Here is a 5000-nt window from a genome sequence, read left to right as displayed (position 1 = left end):
GCCCGGTTCCCCAAACGCCCCTGGTCGCCCAACTCAGGGGCAGAAGTGCTGAAATGAGGCCGAGTTGCCTGGTTCCCTGGAGCGGCCAAATATTAGGCAAAGTGCCGGTGTCCGCCCGGTTCCTTAAACGCCCCTGGTCGCCCAACTGACCGGCAGAAGTGCTGAAATGAGGCCGACCTGCCTGGTTCCCTGGAGCGGCCAAATATTAGGCAAAGTGCCGCTGTCCGCCCGGTTCCCCAAACGCCCCTGGTCGCCCAACTGACCGGCAGAAGTGCTGAAATGAGGCCGACCTGCCTGGTTCCCCGGAGCGGCCAAATATTAGGCAAAGTGCCGCTGTCCGCCCGGTTCCCCAAACGCCCCTGGTCGCCCAACTCAGGGGAGAAGTGCTGAAGTCAGGCCGAGTTGCCTGGTTCCCTGAAACGGCCAAATATTAGGCAAAGTGCCGCTGTCCGCCCGGTTCCTCACACGCCCCTGGTCGCCCAACTTACCGGCAGAAGTGCTGAAGTCAGGCCGACCTGCCTGGTTCCCTGGAGCGGCCAAATATCAGGCAAAGTGCCGCTGTCCGCCCGGTTCCCCAAACGCCCCTGGTCGCCCAACTGACCGGCAGAAGTGCTGAAATGAGGCCGACCTGCCTGGTTCCCCGGAGCGGCCAAATATTAGGCAAAGTGCCGCTGTCCGCCCGGTTCCCCAAACGCCCCTGGTCGCCCAACTCAGGGGAGAAGTGCTGAAGTCAGGCCGAGTTGCCTGGTTCCCTGAAACGGCCAAATATTAGGCAAAGTGCCGCTGTCCGCCCGGTTCCTCACACGCCCCTGGTCGCCCAACTTACCGGCAGAAGTGCTGAAGTCAGGCCGACCTGCCTGGTTCCCTGGAGCGGCCAAATATTAGGCAAAGTGCCGGTGTCCGCCCGGTTCCTTAAACGCCCCTGGTCGCCCAACTGACCGGCAGAAGTGCTGAAATGAGGCCGACCTGCCTGGTTCCCTGGAGCGGCCAAATATTAGGCAAAGTGCCGCTGTCCGCCCGGTTCCCCAAACGCCCCTGGTCGCCCAACTCAGGGGAGAAGTGCTGAAATGAGGCCGAGTGTCCTGGTTCCCAAAATCGGCCAAATATTAGGCAAAGTGCCGGTGTCCGCCCGGTTCCCCAAACGCCCCTGGTCGCCCAACTCAGGGGCAGAAGTGCTGAAATGAGGCCGAGTTGCCTGGTTCCCCAAAGCGGGCAAAAAAAGAGCAAAGTGCCGGTGTCCGCCCGGTTCCCCAAACGCCCCTGGTCGCCCAACTCAGGGGCAGAAGTGCAGGAATGAGGCCGACCTGCCTGGTTCCCTGGAGCGGCTAAAAATTAGGCAAAGTGCCGGTGTCAAACGCCCCTGGTCGCCCAGCCCAAAAAATGACAAAGTCCCACAAACGCCCCTGGTCGCCCAGCCCAAAAAATGACAAAGTCCCACAAACGCCCCTGGTCGCCCAGCCGAAAAAATGACTAAGTGCCAACAGCGCCCCTGGTCGCCCAAACACTAAACGCCCCTGGTCGCCCAGCCGAAAAAATGACTAAGTGCCAACGGCGCCCCTGGTCGCCCAGCCGAAAAAATGACTAAGTGCCAACAGCGCCCCTGGTCGCCCAAACACTAAACGCCCCTGGTCGCCCAGCCGAAAAAATGACTAAGTGCCAACGGCGCCCCTGGTCGCCCAGGATTAAAAAATGACAAAGTCACACTTCAGGCCGACTTGTGCTGAGCAGAGGCCGGCGCTCCTGGTTCCCTGGAGCGGCCAAATTAAAGGCAATGTCCCGGTGTCATCCCGGTCCCTCAAACGCCCCTGGTCGCCCAGGATTAAAATATGACAAAGTCACACTTCAGGCCGACTTGTGCTGAGCAGAGGCCGGCGCTCCTGGTTCCCTGGAGCGGCCAAATTAAAGGCAATGTCCCGGTGTCATCCCGGTCCCTCAAACGCCCCTGGTCGCCCAGGATTAAAATATGACAAAGTCACACTTCAGGCCGACTTGTGCTGAGCAGAGGCCGGCGCTCCTGGTTCCCTGGAGCGGCCAAATTAAAGGCAATGTCCCGGTGTCATCCCGGTCCCTCAAACGCCCCTGGTCGCCCAGGATTAAAATATGACAAAGTCACACTTCAGGCCGACTTGTGCTGAGCAGAGGCCGGCGCTCCTGGTTCCCTGGAGCGGCCAAATTAAAGGCAAAGTGCCGGTGTCAGCCCGGTCCCTCAAACGCCCCTGGTCGCCCAGGATTAAAATATGACAAAGTCCCACTTCAGGCCGACTTGTGCTGAGCAGAGGCCGGCGTTCCTGGTTCCCTGGAGCGGCCAAATTAAAGGCAAAGTGCCGGTGTCATCCCGGTCCCTCAAACGCCCCTGGTCGCCCAGGATTAAAATATGACAAAGTCCCACTTCAGGCCGACTTGTGCTGAGCAGAGGCCGGCGTTCCTGGTTCCCTGGAGCGGCCGAATTAAAGGCAAAGTCCCGGTGTCAGCCCGGTCCCACAAACGCCCCTGGTCGCCCAGCCACACGGCGCCCCTGGTCGCCCATCCACAAAAACGGCAAAGTGTCAAAAATGCCCCTGGTCGCCCAGCCAATAAACGCCCCTGGTCGCCCATTCATAAAAACGGCAAAGTGTCAAAAATGCCCCTGGTCGCCCAGCCACTAGCCGCCCCTGGTCGCCCATCCATAAAAACGGCAAAGTGTCAAAAATGCCCCTGGTCGCCCAGCAAACAAACGCCCCTGGTCGCCCATCCATAAAAACGGCAAAGTGTCAAAAATGCCCCTGGTCGCCCAGCAAACAAACGCCCCTGGTCGCCCATCCATAAAAACGGCAAAGTGTCAAAAATGCCCCTGGTCGCCCAGCAAACAAACGCCCCTGGTCGCCCATCCATAAAAACGGCAAAGTGTCAAAAATGCCCCTGGTCGCCCAGCAAACAAACGCCCCTGGTCGCCCATCCATAAAAACGGCAAAGTGTCAAAAATGCCCCTGGTCGCCCAGCAAACAAACGCCCCTGGTCGCCCATCCATAAAAACGGCAAAGTGTCAAAAATGCCCCTGGTCGCCCAGCAAACAAACGCCCCTGGTCGCCCATCCATAAAAACGGCAAAGTGTCAAAAATGCCCCTGGTCGCCCAGCAAACAAACGCCCCTGGTCGCCCATCCATAAAAACGGCAAAGTGTCAAAAATGCCCCTGGTCGCCCAGCAAACAAACGCCCCTGGTCGCCCAGCCGAAAAAATGACTAAGTGCAAACAGCGCCCCTGGTCGCCCAAACACTCAACGCCCCTGGTCGCCCAGCCGAAAAAATGACTAAGTGCCAACGGCGCCCCTGGTCGCCCAAACACTCAACGCCCCTGGTCGCCCAGCCTTAAAAATGACTAAGTGCAAACGGCGCCCCTGGTCGCCCAGCCGAAAAAATGACAAAGTGCCAACAGCGCCCCTGGTCGCCCAACCGAAAAAATGACTAAGTGCCCGCATCTTTTGCGTTGACCCCCCACCTCTACCCTCAAACCAAAAAGATGCGGAGGTTTGACCCAGATCTCCAAAACACTATCGGCACATATATAGGGAACAGCATTTTAAGAGCTTTTGGAGCCGAAAATATGACAAAGTCCCACTTTTTCGAAAATATGACAAAGTCCCACTTTTCGAAAATATGACAAAGTCCCACTTTTTCGAAAATATGGCAAAGTCCCACTTTTCTGAAAATATGACAGAGTGCCACTTTTATCACAAATGAGTGCCTGGCTCCCCGGCAATGTGAAACACGAACACGGACTGGAGAAGCGGGCGGCTTTGCCGCTCGCCGCGGCCTCGCTCCGGAAGGGGGGGGGGGGGGCCGCTTATGAAACACGAACACGGACTGGAGAAGCGGGCGGCGTTGCCGCTCGCCGCGGCCTCGCTCCGGGTGGGGGGGGGCCGCTAATGAAACACGAACACGGACTGGAGAAGCGGGCGGCTTTGCCGCTCTTCCCGGCCTCGCTCCGAGCGGGCGGGCCGAATATTAAACACGAACACGGACCGGAGAAGCGGGCGGCCTTTTGGCTCGCCGCGGCCTTTCGGGGGGGCCGCTTATGAAACACGAACACGGACCGGAGAAGCGGTCGGCTTAGCCGCTCTTCCCGGCCTCGCTCCGAGCGGGCGGGCCGAATATTAAACACGAACACGGACTGGAGAAGCGGGCGGCTTTGCCGCTCGCCGCGGCCTTTCGGGGGGGCCGCTTATGAAACACGAACACGGACCGGAGAAGCGGTCGGCTTAGCCGCTCTTCCCGGCCTCGCTCCGAGCGGGCGGGCCGAATATTAAACACGAACACGGACCGGAGAAGCGGGCGGCCTTTTGGCTCGCCGCGGCCTCGCTCCAGGCGGGCCGCTTAACGAACACGGACCAGAGAAAGCGGGCGGCCTTTCGGCTCGCCCCGGCCTCGCTCCAGGCGGGCCGCTTAACGAACACGGACCAGAGAAAGCGGGCGGCCTTTCGGCTCGCCGCGGCCTCGCTCCAGGCGGGCCGCTTAACGAACACGGACCAGAGAAAGCGGGCGGCCTTTCGGCTCGCCCCGGCCTCGCTCCAGGCGGGCCGCTTAACGAACACGGACTAAAGAAAGCGGGCGGCCTTTCGGCTCGCCCCGGCCTCGCTCCAGGCGGGCCGCTTAACGAACACGGACCGGGGCAGCGGGCGGCCCCACGCGCTCGCCGCGGCCTCGCTCCGAGCGGGCCGCGTAACGAACAGGAACACGGACCGGAGAAGCGGGCGGCCTTTCGGCTCGCCCCGGCCTCGCTCCAAGCGGGCCGCTTAACGAACACAGACCAATGCACGGGGGCGGCTTTGCCGCTCGCCCCGGCCCCGCTCCAGGCGGGCGCCTTACTAACACGGACCGAAGGCCGGCGGCCGCTCCTCGCGGCCACGCACCCACACCCCCGCACCGACCGATCGGCGATTACAACCTGCCATCGGAGGGCCCCCGCCGGCGCCGCCAGGCGCTCGGGCGGACGGCTCCTCCGGCCGCGGGTCCACTCCAGCGCC

The sequence above is a fragment of the Hippichthys cyanospilos genome, unplaced genomic scaffold (assembly GCF_059441005.1).
Source record: "Hippichthys cyanospilos isolate Australia breed blue-spotted pipefish unplaced genomic scaffold, RoL_Hcya_1.0 HiC_scaffold_64, whole genome shotgun sequence".
In the NCBI taxonomy this organism is placed as follows: Eukaryota; Metazoa; Chordata; class Actinopteri; order Syngnathiformes; family Syngnathidae; genus Hippichthys; species Hippichthys cyanospilos.
The sequence above is the reverse complement of the archived record's forward strand: the minus strand, read 5'-3'. Positions refer to the sequence as shown.